The sequence below is a fragment of the Melanaphis sacchari genome, unplaced genomic scaffold (genome assembly GCF_002803265.2).
Source record: "Melanaphis sacchari strain LSU unplaced genomic scaffold, SCAv2.0 Contig4_pilon_pilon, whole genome shotgun sequence".
NCBI lineage: Eukaryota > Metazoa > Arthropoda > Insecta > Hemiptera > Aphididae > Melanaphis > Melanaphis sacchari.
The window spans coordinates 3,759,461-3,782,141 of NW_020271335.1; the positions used below are offsets into that span (position 1 = coordinate 3,759,461).

The 22,681-nt window shown below is 22.2% G+C and overlaps 1 protein-coding gene across 1 annotated transcript in view; it reads right to left on the reverse strand.

The window, feature by feature from the left end:
- Positions 1–5,894, reverse strand: part of LOC112599147 (LHFPL tetraspan subfamily member 1 protein-like) — a 217,147-nt gene extending 211,253 nt beyond the window's left edge. The window contains exon 1 of the mRNA XM_025345924.1: positions 5,587–5,894. The gene's annotated coding sequence lies outside the window, so the exon portion shown is untranslated. The remainder of the gene's footprint in view (positions 1–5,586) is intronic.
- Positions 5,895–22,681: the final 16,787 nt, after the last annotated feature.

The following is a 22,681-nucleotide window of genomic DNA, read 5'->3' on the forward strand; positions in this document are numbered from 1 at the left end:
TAATTTAATTTTAAATAATAATTGATGAATATACGATTTTAATTACCTATAATGATTACAATGTAGATATTATTATAATTAATAATATAGTAATGAAAAACCAAAAAACTACCATATATTACAAAAAAATAAACATCAAGAAATTGTCAAAACTTTATGTGAGAGAGGACATTAAATAACAAATTATACGTTTATTGTTTGTTTTGTTATAATTTAAGACGATTTATACGATCTAGAATGACATATAATGTTGTTAAATTAAATATTCTTATACATTTAATAATAAATGACAGATTAACAAACTGATTAAAAATTAATTTAAAATACATTTAAATCAATCTTTATACAATTATAATTTATGTACCTATATGTTTTTGTGGTTTTTTTTTTATTATTTTAAAGAATTAACAACAACAATAGGTACATCCTAAATTTTACAAAATAACATTTTTTTTTTTCATCAAGTCATTAATTAATTATATTATCTTTGGTATTAAATAATAATATAGAAAACAATTTATCACTGTATTATGTGAGCTTTATTATTATCCAAGTTGAAAAATTAAAAATTATATTAAATTACTTGGATAAACTTATTGACCAAAATATATATATAGTAAAAAATAGCAAAAATATTATTAAAATTATTGATACTTCATAAGTCTAATTAGATAAAGAAAAAATAATACACGACAAAATATAGGCTTTATAAATATAATAAAATAAAACAAAAGCAATATGACTTAAAGTTTAAGATAGAGGCAAAAAAAAACACACTTTATGAGAAATAAAACTTAGTTAAATAAATAAAGTATAATATTTTATGTGTTAAGTATGTCTATTTTTCGATTTTGTGTTAAAACTATTTTTATAACAATGTGAGTTATTGTATGTATAATCTACACCATCCTGTTTTGATAAAAAAAATTAACACAAATCCAATTGAAAATTTAATTTATTCGGTACATTGGAAGAATAAAAGAAAACGATTCGCAGTTCTTTTGATTCCAGAAAAATATAAATTAAAAAAATTGTGTGAAAACAAAAATTTACATGCGTTATCTATTTTTAACAAAATTAATTTTTTTTTTTTTATAATTCTAAAAGAAATAATTTATATATAATTATAATTTAATCAAATATTTATAACTAATTCTTCTATGCATAATACAATAATTATAGTATTTTTTACTAATTTACATTAATTAATACCACAATCATTTTTACCATTCTACAATTAAGTCTTGAATATATTGTGACTTATAAATTTTCCACAAATAAATGTAAAATTTACAGATTGACGAATTAAATATAATAAAATATAATACGAATATAACATATAATATCCTTAAAAAATATAGTTACTGAATTTTGATTATTCTATCTTCTTCACGCGTTACTTTATCATATATCATCGTTAGATTATGTTAGGTTATCGTACATTATCATTGAATTTCAATTTAACACATCAGTAACCAACTAATGACGAGGCATATTTAAAACCTACTTTACATTAAAGTGAGTTCTCGGTTTTTATTTTTTTTTTTTCTAAAAATGGATATTGGTTTTACATCACACATTCTACTAAATTATTTATGTTTATTACATTTCTATCACAAAAGAATAATTTAATTTACTCACAGACATTATGCATTTCCTAACAATACTGTTCAGTATTTTTTTTTTTTTTTGCAATAAATAAAATGCATGAAAGTATTTCACCTGTATATTTCAACTCGTTTTAACAAAAAATAAAATTTCAAAAGTAAAATAGCTATACAGTAAAAAGACGTGAAACACTCGTCTCATTTTATTTGCCTTATCGAAATATACGTTGTATTCTTCTATATTATAATAAAAATAATTACAAACTAACTACATTTTTTTATATAATATATTATTGTTATTCCAAAAATACAATATTATTCAAAGTTAATGAATTTTGATAATGCTAAAATACTCACTAGCATATTAATTTATATGAAATATATATATTATTATTTTTTTTAAGAAAACTATTTATTTTGTTTAATAATTTACACTTAATATATGGTTTCGATTTGAAAAAATAGAGAAAATTGTATTATTTTAAAATAGTAGTTCATATACCATAAGATGACAATAATTTTTAAATTTTAATAGAAATATTTATTCATTTAAAAATATTATTTCTAAGTATTTCTAACAGTTTTAATAATCAGCAGTTTAATATATTATGTATTATTAAAAAAATATAACGGAGTGATGTTTATGCAGATGAGTCACTCTGTATATAAATAGTTAGTATTATTTTTATCATAAGTACTTTTCACTGAGGTAGTGCAACTAGGCATCATCTCCACTCATCACTCCCGATTCTTTTCTACGTCAGATTTACTGATTATACACACATTAAATTTTCATATTCCAAATCGAAAAAAAATATATATTTATTTTTCAAAAAACAATAGACTCAGCACTTGATTATAATAATAATCTACCTGCTTCATAAAATATTTAAGAGAAAATAATTTTCAAAGATTATATCAAAATAAATTATGCTTATATTATAATTAAATAGATTACAATGGTTACAAATCACGTTATTCAATACAAATTGTATTGTTTGGTGCTTTTAGTATATTTTAAGGTTTCTTTATAATGGGTCATTGTAAGGAAATACCATATTATTGGCTTTCGTCTTTTATTTTGATTTTTATCATCAACTAGGTATTACTCACTTGTTACAGTTTGGAGCCAATCCACTCAATTACATTTCTTAAAAAATTCTATTGTATGATCTAAATAATTATAGTTAAGATACAAAATTTAATTTTAATTTTATTAAAATACTATGTTCTGCATACTTATACTAAATAATCATCACTTAATATTAAATACGTTAATTTGAACAACATACCTTATTGTAATTGTCTTATTACAAGTCAGTTTGTTTGACTTGATTTTGTTAAACGTTAGTATGTGATAAATCCAAACTTAAAACATATATTAAAACATACAACTCAAATCAATACTTAATCATCCACGAGTAAGTGTCTAAAAGTACGGTTAATTAATAAGAAATCCTCGTTGAGCTATTATAAACATTATTGAATTAAATTAAAATTAAAAATATATGATATACTTCTTTACGTTTAAAAAAACTAAAATAATTTAATTACTTTAATGCATCGAATTAGATCAATAAACTAATATGCGTTCATAAATTTATGCAAGAATAACATTATAGGTACATCAATTTGAATAATAACTTTTTGTAAATGTATTAGATTCAAAACCCAATAATTTAAATAATTTATATTTTAGACTATCAATTGTATAAATAACCACAAAAATGTTATTTCGACCATTTTTACTAACTACGTGGCCTTTTTTTACCGGTATATTTTTCCATCTAATAAAGTTTTCCGGTTTAGGTAACACGGTTCTCGGTTTTTTGTCAGTATCTACTTCACCTCATCTCATCTCACAACGCCCCTTCATGTCATCTCTATTAAAGCACGTTATTTTACTTCGTACATAATTTTAGCACTGGAAACCCTGGATAACAGCCGCTATACATTATTCATTCACCATTGACACGAGAGTCCTAAGACCAGAGCTCTACATACTTACATGTATTAAGGTAAAGAGAAGAGGATAAAAAGAGAAATAACATCTATCTTCTCTCGAACGACATTATCAATATACACATCGACATAAGGTCACGGTGAGTGTAAGTTTGTCGTAAAGATAAAATCCAACTTAACACATGTAGTATGCTGTTTTGATGAACTCGTTATGGGATTGGCAAGCTAAATGTATATATTTTGTCGATGAGATGAAAAAGCTATACAAAATTCGTATTTTTTTTATTGGTTATAAATAAAAATAATAATCAATTGGTTCACAGTATATGAGGTGTACCTCATCAACATTTTGATAAATATGACTTCGGAATTCTTAAACCAGTGAATTTTAATTTTAGATTCAACCATTGTAAAGAGGCTATAGAAACTATAACAGTTTATATTTCTTTTAACTAAGTAATAAAAAAAGTCTATGTAACTCTGTATTATATACCCACAATTTTTTTTTTTATCGCTTAAAATGTTAGTTGTTTTGAAAAAAATCGGAAAACTGTGAAATTATCAGTAAGTCAGTTGATCTTTATTCTTTTTTCGCAATACAACATATCGTATAATGTTTAGTTTCTAATACATTAGTCAGGAAAAAAAAAATATTTATAAAAATTAAAATTTTCCGTACGCAATATTTTATTACAAATTTATTCAAAATATCATGAATATATTAAATAATGTATAAAACCATAAAACTTATTTTTAAATAATTAAACACTTCACTGAATTTTTATTCGTATTTTTAAATTGAAAATAATAATTCACCTTTATATTTTGCGATGGTAGTGAAACGAAATAGATGTCTAGAATTTCTATCTATTTTTGTTTTGTTTAAATCAATAAATACTTATAATTTATTATTGTTATTCATAAATTCATCATATTTCACTTATATACTTGTATGCATGTATATACACTTATGTGAGTAAGTATATGTACAACATTTTTTAATGAATATATTGTACTTACTTTAAAGAATAAAAAGTTAAATTATTTAATTTTATTTCTGTAATTTTTATTTGCAAATCTAAGCAAAATAATAATTGTAATCGATAAAATATAATATATTCAAAAATTCTGTAGATACAATTTCTGTAAATTTGGAGGGCATCAAACGTTTTAGAAGAAAAAAAAAACAATTATGAATAATAATTTTAAAAAATTTGATTGTACTATGTTATCTAAACAATCTAGCATATTAATTAAAATAAATGATTGTATTTTGAAAATTGTTATACCATCCCTAGTCGAAAAACTAGTCAAACTTACATTAAAAAAAAAAAAAAAATAAAAAAAAATAAAAATAGTTCTTAAACAAAACTACAGTAAAAAATTTTATTGTTCCCAACGGTTACGTAAAAAGTCCCTTAAGATATTTTTAAAGCTTTTCATACATGTTATAATTGTAAAATAAAGTTAACCACATTAGTTTCTATTTTTCACAATTCGTGTGTATTATCATATAAATTTGATAGCCAACATAATAAAAATCTTGAATATTTTCATCTATTTATAATGTACCTATATTATATCATAGAGAGATTGAAACTTAAGTGTAATTTAATTTTATTGTAATTAAAAAACAATTATAAATTGATAAATATCAAATTTCTTATATGTAGTTTAAAATTAAAATTTTCAAGTTTTCAATTATTTCACATTTTTTGAATATATATATATAAATTAATTTTCAATAAAATATGGATATAATATAAATAAATCGTTCTATGATATTCGAGAAGTCTAATATACTAATTTCATAATTTTTTTAAATTAAAATAAAAACATATTTAAAAACATAACATGATATACACAAGAAATGATACATTAAATGAGGATTCGACATGTAAAATAATATTAAATTAAATACATGACTACTCATTTATGTGTAATGTATATTTATACATGTGAGTCGCACACAAACAATTATAAAATCATAAGTAAAATAATATCATGGACAACTTACGATTGAAAATTCACCCGCAAAATCTATGGAACTAATTCAATTTCGATTTAATTTTAAACAGAATATTCAAGAGAGCACACACGATCACTTTCTCACACTCACACACGCAAAGAACAGCCCGATCTTGATTTTATTTTCCGTTTGTCACGATCGCCCTGAAATTCTGGCGTTATCCTGCACGACGAAAACGATAAATTCGCCGACCCGAACTACGCGAATATCAATCAGGACGAAATAAGCTCGTATCGTGTGCTCGGAGAAAATAATAAGGACTCCAGCCGTGACACCAAGTACGTGTGTCGCGCGGCGCGTTGCTTGGCTTACTGTCGATGATGCCGACGACCGCCCCCGCTTCCATCAGCCACCCGGCGACTGATACGGAACGGTGTTCATATATAGTAGTCATCGCCACCGCCGCCGCACAAAGCGTCTACCATCATCATACAAGCCTAACGTCTCGTTTCCGTCCTCTTCACGAAGTTGACACTACGAGAAAAAAAATAAAACGTCTCGTCGAGAGTTTGACGAGAGACGATCCTTGCTATAGTAAAACGACTTCGCTCTCATCTCGCGAATCGTACATTATTATTATTAACATTTACCGTATCCAAATACATCTCAGTTAGTAACTATATAATTAACAATACAGTATTTGATATAACACATATTTATCGTTGGATGCCACCGATGTGTTTAATTTGTATTTCACTCTTTTTATTATTATTATTATTATTATTATTATTATTATTTCCTAATAAAAACTTAGTTTCATTTTTTATACAATAAAATCTGATAACTTTTTTTTTTCTATCGTCAGAGAGTTCTAGAATAATTTGATACAATTTTATTGTATCCGCATTTTTCGTTCTATATTTGATTATTGAACTTTAATGGTAAAACACAAAAAATGATACCGTGATAAACGATATCTAAAAGTGCTTCACCATAATAACTGTAAAAAAAAATCGAATAATAATAATCATCTACAAACAACTATCATCGCAGTATTACATTATATAATGAACATTTTTAGCCCGTAAAAGATAAGTTTTTTTTAAAATGAATAATATATAGTTAAATATAACATGCTATTATACTTATAAATTATTAACATAAATAGTCTAAAAACATAGATCATTGTAAAATTTTTTAAGAATAAATAAATGAACGGTGAAGGTAATGTAAAAAATATGTCTTAATATTATGACTTATGAGTTTCTTGACTTTTTCTCAGAGTAATAACAATATAGCAACGTCATAAACTACAGTTTTGTTTACTATCAAGTTCTAACTATTTTATGTACAACATGGGTTTTATGAAGTATTTTTACTACCTGAAAAATATTTTCCGAAAAAAAGTACTTCATAGTAAAACCAATATTCCTCGTTTTTGAATAGGATTTAAGTCAATTTTTGAATACATATATTATATCAACTTATATAAAGTGGATAAGATTTCATAAATTTCAATACACCACTTAAATGTGTCCGTATTAGGGGATTTACAAGAAAAAAAAGTTTAGGGATTTATATCATATATAAAAAACTTTTAAATTAGGTACCAAAATCTAGGGACATATTATTTCAATACATAAATAGCTATTTCATGTATAAATATTTTATTTTTTTATTTATGTTTAAAAAACATAAGTTCAAATTTATATTATAACCAATCGTCAATTGATAAATTAATAATAGTACTATTTTTAAGTAATTTAATAATAATGTTATTATTTTGTTTGGTTTTTAAACGAATTACTATCAAAAATGTGAATGATCATAAATTTCATGAAGATGAAATGAAATCTCAACCGTGTTATATTATATATTATTACAGTATATTTATACCTAAAAATATAATACGAGTATAAAAAAAAAAAATAGAAAAATAAAGTAAGGGAAAAAATGATCTATGATATAAAAGGAAAATTGTGAAATAATTATATACTGTTCAGGTTAACTAGACAACATAAATAAGACGTTATGTACGGAAAAGATAATTTATTAAAGATTAGAATACAATTTTCCTGGTTTTATATTAAAGCTTTAAAGAAAAATCTATACTAAAAATATTAATATTAAACAATTAATTATTAATTATATAAAAAAAGTGTAACTTAGATGTACACATCTGTAAGTCATACATATTATTTGACATAACATAAACATAAAAAGTAGTACAACAAAATAAACTTGAAAAATAAAAATAACATTCATAATAATATATATATATATGTTTATCAGTGTAAAAAATAATGGAAACAAAATGTCCAAATAGCTTATAAATCATACTGCAGCCTGGTGAGATACTTATGGTAAGGGATGTATACATAAATTATTTAATGTTGATAACACTTATCACATTTTTATACAACTGTTAAATCACGAAAGTACCACATATCATCACGATCTAACGCAATTTATAACTTTCAAGAATTCATAAATAAATTACAAAAATGTTTGTATGAATTCTATTTCTTTAAAGCAATGATATAAATAATACTCGTTTTAGTTGTTTCCTCGTATTGCGGCAATAGCTGTCTTATTCAGATTTTCAATATAAAATACATAATTTTTAATTTTGTTCATTTAACTTTATTTTGTTATTAAAAATTATTTAGATATCTACCAGAAAAAAAAAATAATTAATCAACGAGGTTTGTGAGTGACGGTAAGTAAGAGGTGATCAATAAGAACAACGAATTAAATAAACTTTACTATACGCACTCTCATATTATTATGTATACAATTTTATTTTTGTGTAGAAATGTTGATAAGAACTCCAATTACATTCTTATAAATTATTAAATATTTTTAGAAAAATGTAAAAGCTTCAATATGTAATATTGATAATATATATAAATTATAGCATTAAGACTTTAATAATTATTTAAAAACGCTCATAATGATCTAATTAATTTACTGTTAAATAAATTATACCCTTAAATGTACTCCGATAATTATTTTACTAAATTTATTTTACATTATTATGTTATCATGGTAAGTTACATTCATTATAAATTAAGTGTTTCTGAAATTCTAGAAATTGAATCATTTAAAAATTGAATTCATAAAATTTTATATGAACTTTGATCAATATATTGATTTACATTTAAATATAAAATACACATATTTCACACATTGACGGTTTATATTATTAAGTGAAAAATTAGAAGATGGCACCAATTTTAAAGGTTTATTTTAATAATAAAACATAAATCTAATTTTTATAAAAGAATTACTTACTAAATATAAATCATATAAATAATTTTTCGATAAAAAATATTATTACAAGGATTTTATTTAACTATTCAATTATTTTATTTAACTAAAAACCATATTGTAATGAAATTATATACGAGTACATACATTTTTTACACTATGAATTACCTATATAAATGTTATTTTAATAAATAAGATTCAATAGTGATTTGAATTTTTTTCTCAAAATTATCTAATAAATTAATTTTAAAATTTTAATAACCATGATTTTCTATTTATGTAATATATAATATATTAAGTATCTACACTTAAAATATCATTACCCAAACAATGCAGAGCAAATACAAGATGAATATATTTTTTAACTTAAAAAATATGATGAATATCTAATTATATTATTTATATATTTTTATTTATTTATTTATTTAATTTTAATATGTTTAATATTCACCCTAAATTTATTAATGTATTTTATTTTCATGTTCACGCTATATATTATAAAATAATTAAACCTCAAGCTGTGTAGTGTAGATCATTAAAATAATAAATCGATTAGTTGTATTAGCAAAGGATTCAAATTTTCAAGTGTATTCAGCGCATACGAATTTTAATTTACCAAAACAAAATTGGTTTTATAAATTCAGTTTAATTTAACCATATAAATATTTAATATACTTCGGATTAAACACTAGCTAAATATATGGTTATTTTATAACTATTTAATAAAATAATTGATACCTATAAACTAAAATTATTTTTATATTGGTCTATGAATTAAATGTTATTTTATTGAAATAAGACAAGTAACTAGCTTTTATAATACTTATTCATGCCACTATAAATTTTAATGTTTTACATACGCATTTAAACTTTTTAATGAAAATGTGCATGTATCATATTTCACAGAGTTCAACTTTAGCAGGATATAAAATCAACTAAATCTGGTCTATTAAACACGATTTACCTATGAATCAATTATATTTTGAATCTAACAAATTTTCTTACAATGTTTTTGCTCTAACAGTATATATTTTTTTTCAGTTATAATTCGTTTTACACCTATGAAGGACTATTTTATTTTGAATAAATGTTGCTTTAAACTTTTCTTGATAAGATTGATACTGACAAGACTAGATAATTTTCTACTGGTATAGCTATAATTACATTCCCAATATTTATTTTTGAAAATTACAATTAATAAATCCTATTATGTTTATTCAGTTAAATAGGTACTCATTACAGATGTAATGTCTGTAATTAAATTTATATTAAAAAAGAAAAATATATAAAAATATATAGTTATATAGTTAATATATACAAATATAAAATTTGTTTATTTATCTATTCCCATATTTTATAATAAAGAGAACGCATTATACATTATTTAAAAGATAACCATAAGGATTTTCTTAAATTATTATTTAAATAATGACAAAAATTCTACTAAAACGATATTTATACTGTGGGTATTTTTTTTTCTACTTTTATTTCTTATTACTAAAAATATGTAATGATAATATACATTTTAGTAACTAAGTTATTCATAAAATCATTAAAATAATAAAAATAAATAATTTTCTAAAATGTCAAAACAATTATTACAATAATAAATTAGTTTAAACTTTGTTTTGGTTGTAAATAAATATGACTTTATTAGAGCAGTATAACTCGCAATGAAACTTAAAAAATAATATGTAATTAAAACATAGAAGTTAATATTATTCAATCAATAATGATATATCAGATGTAAGATGTTAATCAGTTTATATTTATTGTACTATTTATGTTTTAGAAAATATTTTTTTTAGACAACAGATAATAAATAAAATATAATTTCAAAGATCAGTTAACATGTTATGTGCTTAAATAAGAGTTTAAATAATCTTAGATAAGTAAAATTAAATCAAATTGTTTATCTACTATTCATCTTTTATGAATTATAAATAATTATTATAAGTAACTACTTATTAAAAATTTAATGTATACCTTAGTACGTTTCATATGATTAGACAAATATAATGTTAAATTGAAAAAGTACACATGCCATTAAAAATCTAAGACACTTAGAGTCTTAAATGATAAGAAATTGTAACAATATATCTATTTTTTTTTTTTAAATGTCATATTATAGTAACTTAAAGGAAGAGCGTTCTTAGGGGAGTAAACGAGAACTAAGCCCGGGGCTTACGTTTTCTACTTATAATTGAAAATTTAATGTGTGAAAAAACACATTATGACATTATAAAACGGCAAACTGTACAATTTTAGGTTCCGGATCAGATCCAATTCAATATAAAAGATAGCCAAACACTGAACTCAATGTAAGTATAGCTAGTTTAATGATAATTTAATGAAGAAAAGTTAATCGATTTTATTAACCGATGAAAAGCGGACATTTTTATTTTAATGATTCACTTTTGAGTTTGTATACAATAGTAATAAAACATTTGAATACTACATTTATTTTTATTAGTACCAGGTTAATGTTTATAACTGGGTTTATATTTTTATTTGCTAATTTTATAAATATATAATTAATTAAAAAAACATGTTATAATTAAATATATATATATAAAACAAAATTAAAAATACGGTATAAGATAAACAAATAGTATTTTTAAAAATAAAAAATAAAATACTTTTAAATATTTATTTTTCTGTACATAATATAATTAATTTAATTATTTAAAAATATCATTATAAATACTTATGATAGTGATTATATATTGAATAAAACTATCCAACACAAATATCTAAGAATAAAAATAAAACAATGAAAAATTATTTTTTCATTCTTTAGAATATCAAGCACTTCATTACAAAATACATCTACTACAAGACGAAATAAATGAGCAGGACACAATTTACTTTAAAAGATACATTTATCTTTTAAAAACAAAATACACCAAAAGTAATCATTTTTATAACCATAGAAATGGTTTTTATATTATCATGGTATGATATTATGTAACTTTGGGTTTCATAAATCTTTAATATTCTTAATTTTACTACGAAATTTTGATCTATTTGTTTAATATTAATTTTATATAAATACCTGGAAACCTTTATCCTATTTAATTTAATTAAAAACACTATATATTAAAATTATATTTTTTACGTTTATTATAATCATATAATAAAATAAATTATGATGTTTTATTCTAACAATTTATTTGATTTGTAGTGATATGTTTATTTAATTTTATGGATAATCCTATGTTTTTTTTAAATCTCTATACAGATATAATAGTTTAATTGTATATTATGTTCAGTACTTATTAACAAGATAATTATTCTAAACGTAAGTAATATATCGAACATATTTCTAATGATTTATTTAATTTAAAAACAAACTATTTTAAACATTTTTTTTATTATTAAATGTGAAACATATCGCTTATTATCAATAATTATTAATTTATTAATTTTAATAGAATTTATTATAATATAAAATAAACGATTTAAGAAAATATGTGTTCTAGATAGAGACAATTATTATTTATCATTAGTTAATACTTAATCGTAATCTGTCGTCCACTTCTAAGTAATCGACATATTTCCGTCGCATGTTTTCAATGTAAATTAAAAAAAAAAACTCTCTCAAAAAATACAATTTTAAACATATCTAACAATCTAATAATACCTGGAAAAAGACCGCTGTCATCTTTACATAAAAATAATAAAAATAAGTTATCACCTTTATTAAACCTAATAATATAGAATAACATATAAACTGACAAATTGCAAAAAAGGAAAAAATATTAATCCACAAACCTTTCAAATCTGAAAACACTTTCCACTCTTATGTAGACAAGTTTTTCTTCCTTTATTGCTTTATATAAGACCTGTTTAGATCTATTGTGCCAAAACACATATAGGTACAATATTCAACATTCAAGTGTTTCAATAAAAATATTAACAATAGTTTCCAATATTCTTTGATTCGTAAGGAATGAAGTACTTCAAACCGTATTCAAGTTGTCTCCAATTAAACTATATATTAATATACCTTCAATAAACTTTTTTGACAAAATAAAACATATCAGCAACGTGAATTTATAGTACCTTAATAATAAGCTTACTTTAGTCAGCTCAAACGTGGACTATCCTATTTTTTTTTCTTAAAATGAAAAAAAAATAGTTAAAATATAATTTATACAAATAAAAAATAAAAAAAATATTATATTGTTAATTTTAACTTTATTTGTATTAAATACCTAACTGTCTGATATTATCTTGTTATTATTATTATTATAACATATTACTATAATTGTTTTATAATTAATTTACTATTTATTAGTATTATATAAATTGCTATATTTTTTTTTAAAGATAAAAAAAATATGTGTCATTAAGATTAGATGATCAAATCATAGCAACTTTAAAATAATAATTGTGATAAAAAAAAAAAAAAAAATAATAACTAACAAGTTAATGACAATAAATATCGAATTAAGTAATACAATATTAGAATAAGTTTATCTCCAAAAAATAAATTATTCGTTTTTGTAACATTTATCTATAACAACATTTTAAAATTAAAGGTATAAAATTTTAGATTTATTTCATATTTATATTCAGTATTATGTTAAGATATTTTATAGTACAATAAAAGATTAATTTACTAAATATAGAGTTTAATAACAACAAATAATTAAAAGAACTTGGTTTATATGTAATTTTCTACTTAAGATTCAAATATCAATTATATACATTCAATTGAATTAATACACTTCATATTTTAAATGGTTTCTACATTTAAGATAAAGTAAAAAACTAAAAAATAATTTAGTTATGAATTTTTTTTTAGAGAATAATTTGTATTAAATGTAATAACCAATTAACTCTAATTTTAATTTTATGTATATTTAATGTTATATGTGATTGAATTATATTTTTAAATAATGTTTAAGACCATGAATAGTGTATTGAATAGGTCTATTTACGCCTAAATTTGTATTTTTAAAACAAATATAAAATCAAAACAATAAGGAATCAAACTTTAATTTTAAGACTTAAAAATTATTTATTAATATTTATTATTTAATATGACAAAAACATTACCATTAACGATCTCATCCATGAACTTATAATTATATGAACATTATAAATACATTACATTTTTTTCTTAGTTTTTTAGATAATGCAAAATTCTAAATGGTTTGTACTGAGTTTAATAATTTTGAAAGAATTTATTATATTTATTATAATTTTACACGTTTCCAAACACAACATGTTCCATTTTTTGCGGTCATTTTAAACTGTAAACCATATTATATTTAGGTATATCACAGTTATGATAACTGTGATTGTATTTGTTTAAGATTTTATTTCTCATTCATTATAATTGCATTGATGGCAACTTCATAAACTAGAATAATTAAAAGTACCTTACAACTGTTTGTTCCTGACAAACTAATTTTTATGTGAATAAAAATATAATAAATATCACTGTTTTGTTTTCGGCAAAAAATTATCACATTATAATATAAAGCACAATATTTAATGATTTTACTTCAATAATAAATTATATTGTTTATTCGTAAAAACCACGTACTGCAATAATATGTCATAAAATAATACAGATCAAGTTTAAAAAGATAAGTTGATTTATTTATATCGTTTTATTAATTAATCAAAATTAAAACTGTGTTGAGCATTTAATTGATGTTAATAATCTATAAAAATAAATGTATGTCATATATTATTATAAGTAGGTAGTAATCAAGTTATAAAAACAAATAATAGGTGTATAAAAACATGAATTTCATATACAATTTACATTTATTTTTTTCCAAATACCGAAAATACTCGTAAAATTATGTTTGCATGTCATATAATTAATAAAAACTAATCACATAAATTATTAGTTACACTACTTATGCAGTATAATATATCCAGTATACTTCATATATTTATTAGATATTATAATATACTAATTGAGGTAGTAAAAAATATTCTTAAATTTAATACATTACCGAATGATTTTATTCTAACATTTAATCCAAGTTCAACATTATAAATATTTTAAAGCTTATAAACATTGCTGAAGAAAATTTTTAAATAAAATGCAAAACCATAAAGATAATTTTAATTTGAAAATGTTTTATTTAAATTATCATCAGTTCAATGGCTACATAGGCAACTATTAATTAAAAATGAAAACCAATGAAGCATAATAATTGATTTATAGCAAATAAATTTACGTATATACATTTTTATTTTTGTGATTTTTTAATATCAAATATAGTTATATTTTTAAATAAAAACGAAATCAAAACTAAAATAATGGAATATATAAACCATATTATTATTGTTTATTTTGTATAGGTATAAAAAATCTAGTGAGTTATACTTTTTATTAAGCCGAGTTGGCACAAAATTGGAAAAAATAAAAATAAAAGTAATAAATAATTTTATATCCAATTATATTACACCTAGTTTCTGCTATATATTTTTAATTTGTAATATGTTTTGTTCCTCGCGAAAACTATTCATTTTATTTGATTTTGTCAACCTCAAATCAAAAACAACAGCATTTCATTTAGATGGACGCATTTTCGGCATACATGAATACGCGATATGATTGCAATAATTGTGTCGTTGAACATTGATTCCATGATAAAAACAGAAATAAATCCCAAACAATGAATTACACATGACAGATGACTAAAAACTATAAACGGCCAACGAGGTGTACGTGCGCAATCGAGAGGCTGCTCCGGTACACCATTGTCGACATATTGTGTTTAGGAGCTCGCAATTTATGGGCAAAACGTTTACGGTATTTTTCCGACCACGGTAACGTGGACGTGCTCGAAACAAGTCGCTAAAAACCCATTACGACGAAAACTATAAGTCACGCAATTTTATCCCGACAGCTTTTGTGTCATACAGAAATATTGAACACGGCCGTAATATATTTTATTCAAAATAATACCGTGGTCGTATTATCATAATCGAATACGAGCGTTATTACGTCAATGTGCAGTGATAAATACATGGACCATTGTTTTATTTACATAATCTTACAATTTTAATAATTTAGTAATATTTATTTTGGTTTCCATGATAATTTGTTAAATAAATATTGTTACTAATAAAAACATCTAACGATGAATCATTATATTAAATGCATCAATGTTACACAAATTGATGAAGCTGTGTGTTAAATTTAGATCGTATGCTATCTAATCGTTATAGGTACGTAGTACATATTTTTTTATGTTAAGAAAAAATAGAATCTTAATTTAAAATGGAATTAATTAAAAGTAAATTGAATATTAAAAAGTTTATTCAATTGAAATATTTTCAAACAACTGATCACATTATGAACAGAAGGACATTATGAACAATGGTTTTTGATTTAGATTTGGTGGAATTTATGAATCCAAAGCATTGAATATTGGAACTTTAAAGTATAACAATTGTATAGCATCATAATTCATTACAATATAATATGTTATCATTTTTTTTCTTTTAAAAATCCATATAAAATACGTTTAAATTTTACCGAATGTTTGTTATTTTTTTTTTTTCCAATTTGTAGGATTTTATTTTATTATATGGATAAATTATGTATATTAAAATAGTTATTAATAATTACCCTTATGAATATACATATAACGAGATCTTAACAGCAACTAATAATATGTAGGTACATCAGCAATACCAATGGGATTAATTATTTAAAAAAAGGCTATTACGCTCTTAAATTGGTAAAATGAATGAAAAATCCAGCTGTGTTTGATAAGCTTACAATAATATATATATATATATATATATCCATTAAAACAGGCTCATGTTTAAATTCAAGCGAAGAATATCTGAGAATTATAATGACGTCAGGCTTGAAAATGATAAACGGAATTGCAATTTCATGTATAACTATCACTACACATAATTACAAAATATTAAATCACTCTTTTTATTTTTTATCACAGTGTGTTAATTTATAATAATCGCAATAAATGAATAATTTAATTATTGGATATTAATACTTAGTAGTAATTATTACTTGTTTAATGTAAATTTTACATTTAGTAAAAAAAAAAAAAAACTAAGGAATTAGACTTATCATTGAGGAAGTTCTCAAATTTGAAAATTGATTGACTAAACCTAATCAATTCTAGCTTGTTTTTTTCCAAATTAACAAAGATTTTGATTATTGAAAATAAAATGTGTTTGTATTATTTTTCTTAGTTATGTTTTAGGTATTTTTCTATAAAACAAACCATTTAAGTAAAATCATTAATTTACTTAATTAGCTTCGTTTCAACTAAAATTAAAAAAAACAAAATAAATTTAGCGCGTTAAAATTTTATAATATACTTAAAGTTATTTTATAAATAAATTCATATTTTTATAGTTTAATTCAATTAATAAAATTTAGAAATTAATTTATAAACTTTGAAATAATATCTAATCATAACTATCTATAATATTTTATTACATTTTTGTAGTACATAATTAATTGATTAGCTGATGAGTAATATACAAATACCTAATCGTGTCTTAAATTCTGCCCCTTATAGTAAAGAGTATATTTAATAAATAAATCAAAGCAATTAAAAAAAAAAAAATAATGTTATGCATTGCTTTTTTTTTTTAAATTTAGTAACTAAAAAAAAAAAAAAAAAATTTGGAGTGACACCAGTAGGTGGCTTCTCCTTCATGTTTTCTGGCTGTAATCTTAATTTTGTTAACACTTAAACTTATTATACATAATTTGTATAGATTGTTTAACTCAAATAAAAACAAAAAAAAAAATAAAAATATTATTTAAAATGTACACGATTTACATTTACTTACTTTTTCAATAGATCTGACAAATATTGTCTACTATTAATACTACTAGTACCACTGTACGCATCACTATTCTAACGATATTGAGGCAGCTGATTTTACCAGATCAGCTTTTAGTTATTCGTCATTTTGACAGGGTTTAGAACAGATTTTTTCTTCTAAAATAGTCCATAAAAGGTAGTCTAAAGGATTGAGCTTTAAAGTTTTTGAGGACCAATCTTGAGCTGCGATAAATTTGAATAAATTGATCTTAACCAACGTTGTGTCATTTTAAAATGTTTATAATTATTTACGTGAAAAATAACCGTACTAACCAAAAACAATAGATAAGTACGATTCTTAGTTAAAATAATTTTTTAAAACTAGATCATTAGTGTTATCGTAAAATATTTATAGAACACTAATAAATAGAAACAGAAGTTATAGCATTACTAAGTACATAGAATGGTACTACATACAGTATTTTGAACAGGGTATCGGTCGATTAAATTATTAAACTTTATTTGCTTTGGAAGCAGAATATTAGCTATATTTCCTTAAACTTTCCGACCGAGGTCCGGCTCAAACGTAATACTTGTCTTGAAGATCTCTGAAACACGGTAATATTTTATCAAACTTCTCTATTTCTCTAGACTCCTTCTGATTTAGTTAAAAATCCTATATGAAGCCATAATGTACAAAATAATTCAAACATACTCTTCAATTTTACACAACAATAATTTACCTTATACATGGAAAAATTTAGTATAATTTTAAGACAGAATATTTAGAATTCCCCTTGCCTTCATTGTGTTTTCGTGACAACGTTAATATATTTTCTAATATTTACTAACTATAATATTTTATGGCAGTGCTACCATAGTATTTACAACAGCTATTAAATTATCACTTTATACGATGCGTCAATTTAAGGCATATTAAAGGTCAGTGATATGTGGAAACTAATAATTTATAACTATACGAGTACATACTTGTATAATTAAAACAAAATTAAAAAATGAATAAATATTGCAAAAAACGCTTTAATCTGTACATTTCACTTAATTTTTTAAGTCCCTTCTTGAATTAATCCTACGCACGAATTACTAGTTTGTTAATATATTATAATTAAAATATTTTATAGTTATTTTATATATACCTACTTGATTATTATAATATTTTATATTAACTGTATTTTTTATGAGAACTTAATTTAGGTTAATAATACATACGCATATGTTCGTGCTTATTTTGATCTGATTTCAGTATATCATATTTATATATACGACCTGATATTTAACACAATAAATATTTTCTTGGTAAGTACAAAAAATCAATAGTTAATTTAAAAATATATATAAATTATAGGTGTTTTAAAATAAATACAAATTAATTTTAAATAATAAAATATATTAAATTATTACTTACTTTTGAAATTGTATGGCGTTACTTAGATACTATTTTGAGTTCTTGAGTATTTTAAATCTATAACGACTTAAACATTTAGCTAATTGATATATTTTTAATACAAGTTATTTGAGATTTTGTTAAAATAATTGCTCAAATGTCTTGCTATGAACACATTTAACAATAATGATAAACTTTTAAACACAGTTGACTATGCTTTAAAAGTTTGAACAAGATTCTACGGAGAAGATAAAATATATAATAGTATTTCCAATCTTTAGGTTTTTTTGTTTCAACTACATGCAACATAAAGGTTTATTTTATAAATAATTTACATAGTATAAACAAATTCATTAAATTAGTAAGTTATATTTTATGTATTATTAAGTATTATAAAAAGTTTATGTAAACATGAAATTTATACATATTGTGAGTTATGCTCATACTATACATAGTCAGTTTTTTAAGTGGATACAAAATAAGTGTGGGTGTGAAATTATATTAAATCAATTTTCATAACTTTCAAAAATACTGTAATCAATGTTAAACTGTGCTAATATACATCTATATTATTAACGATTAGACTAATTAGTACTTAGTAATTATCTATTATATTATGGTGGATATTATCAAATTATAAATAATTTGTAATATTTTTATTACAATTTTTTTTTTTTTATTGAACCTAAGCCTGGCGACTAGGGCCATTGGCTGTTGTAGGGGTTATGAACTGTGGTACGGGTAAGATTGGTACGATAGGTTGTTTTTTATGATTGTTGTTACAGTTGATAGCAAGCACGTGTATGTGTGGCAAGGTTTTTAACCACTATGATCCCGGGTGATCACCCACCCGGGAGCTAGTAGCTGTGGCCGTTACTTACTCTCAGTTGCATTCCGCGACTGGTAGCAGCCAACGCGCCACGCCAAGCCATTTATTACAAATTAAAGTTAATCAACAATCAACATTCTTATATAGAAGCTACGCGTTATGAAAAAAATTGATTTTTCCTAAATGTAATGGTTAAAGGATTAATTTCAAGGATAGATAATCATTACTAAATTAGTGGATAGGATAATATTATTTGCCCCGCTTCTAGTATAAAAATATTATCTTGATATATTTTTAATAACATTCTGTAATATTATTTTAATTAAGTATACTGAGATGCATATATTATTATAAACAAGTTGTTTATATTATTATAGAATATTAGGTAGTTTTAAACACTTGTTATTTTAGCACCTCTGTATTTTAAATGCAAAGTCGTTATTATCAACGAATTGCGTTGTTGCCAATAATATTATCATGGTATATTACATATGGTAATAGTATTATTCGACGATGACAATACAGTTGTCTCATATAAGTGCATACACGTTACATATGAAAAAAACACAAATATACAATATCATGTATTTTAAATTATATATATTTCCTATAAAACAAACGTTTTATTCCATAACATAATGTTTTTCTGTTCTCGTAATAGTATTTTGCATTCATATCATTATTTTAAAATTCTTATAATATACGTCTGAACGTAACAAATGTTTTACAAAACTAATAATTAACCAACAGTTTTTATATTTTATTATTTATAATACTTAATATAATCATATAGAATTATTTTTACAATTGACTACATGTTGTTTATATTTATAATTATAATATATTCAGTATAATGACATTATTAATAAAGGTAAATATAACCTTAATTTTGTAATAGTCTAATCAATCATATTATATTATTATCGTTATCTATGTTTTTCTTTATTATTATATAAATCAAACGACCGCTATGGAGTGGTTAGCCCTTGCCCCTTGGTCTCTACTCAAGTGGTGTAAAAATACCTTAAAACTTTCATCTACAGAGCACTCAGTTAATTGTATATAAACTCATTAGTAATTATTAGTATACGTACCTAAAAAGCTATAAAATAATTTTGAATTTTTTTTCATTTTATGAACAGAAATAGTATATAGAGTAGAAAATTAATTAATATTATATTTAGTTTTATGGCTATGTACATAATTGTAAGTAATAAGGACGGTCTTCTCAAAATGAAAAATTTTGTACCACTTTTGTGAGTTTGATGTATATTAAATATTAATGTATTATTTACGTCACATAATTTTTCCATCATAATTTTTCTAATCAGTATTATATATTTGCTTAAAGCATATTCAATTTTTTCTTTATCATAAAACAAAATTTAGTATCTACTTAATTCATTCGTGTATAATTTCACATAACATAAGAACACTTAATGTATTTTACCGAGTATTGAAAAGAAATAATAATATTTTTGATAAATAAAGTGAGTATTTTTTATTGTGCTCAAATTGAACAATATTTTTTTTTTCGTTGAATATTTTACAACAATTATATTTAAATTTTCAATAATTATTTTCAAAAAATATTATATAACTATAAAATAACTATTTCCTTTCATCATACAAATACAATAAAACTGATATCGAAAAAAAATGATGGGGTTCATTTTGACAGGCCGGCTGATAGGTTTATACCATAATTTATAATTTCTTTGAGAAATCCGTAATTTAAAATATAGTTAAAAAATAATCTTAAGTAATGTATTTAAAAATATTAAACCTACAATAATATACTTATTAGATTTGACATTTCTGTTCATTTCTAAGTCTATAAATTTTTACAATATATATTGAGCACTTTTCTAATAATATTGACTTAAGTAAGATTTAAATTGGCACGAAAACAAAAAAAAAAAAAAAAATACAATTAAAGGGCATGAAATAAGATTTGAAAATAAATCGCTCAATTAAATTTAACGTTCTGTAGGCCGTAAGTACGAGATATTGTTTAATAACTACAATATAATATGTTTGGACGGAACTACCTACAAATAAAGCTAACTCATATTATATATAGATATATTTATATAAATAATAAATATTTATATATACATTTATTATCTATAGATAATATATTTTTGCAACCATGTTTACCTAAACCAGTCAAATTATAAAAATTAACCCTATATTTAATTTAAATTATTACAATGTTTGTATGTTATAATTATATTTGAAAATATTAAATTTTACAACAAATTTAGCATATTTTATAAATTTAAATTCTAACAGGAACAATATATTTTTAACACTTTCCATTGTTTAGCCCAAGAACAATTTTTTTTTTTTTTTTTTTTTTTAAGGTCCTATTCGTAAGTTTTTCTGTGCATAAACGAAAACAACAATAATATTATTGTCTTAAACAAAATTTAACTAATTTGTCTCCAGTAATTCTAGAACTTAAATAAAACAAATTTATTGAACATATTAAATTAACAAAAAACTTAAAACCATAGAAGCTAATAATCACAATATGCTAAAGATCACCCGTACGAATCTATATAATACGGGACATACCTACTATGTAATGACATTAATTTTTAAATATATGATCAACTACTATGTTAGTAAAAAATACAACCTAAATCATTACTAAAAAAAAATAATTTAAAAATAATGTTGTGACAGGTGTCTATCGCTTTGAGGAAATTTAATTCGTTTTTAACTTGTAAAAGAAGAATACATATGTTTTTCCAAAATTATGAAAATGAACACAAGAAAATGTTTACTTATTATAAATATTAAGGTTTATTTTACTTTGTAAGATTTTAAATTTTACTTTGTTAGATT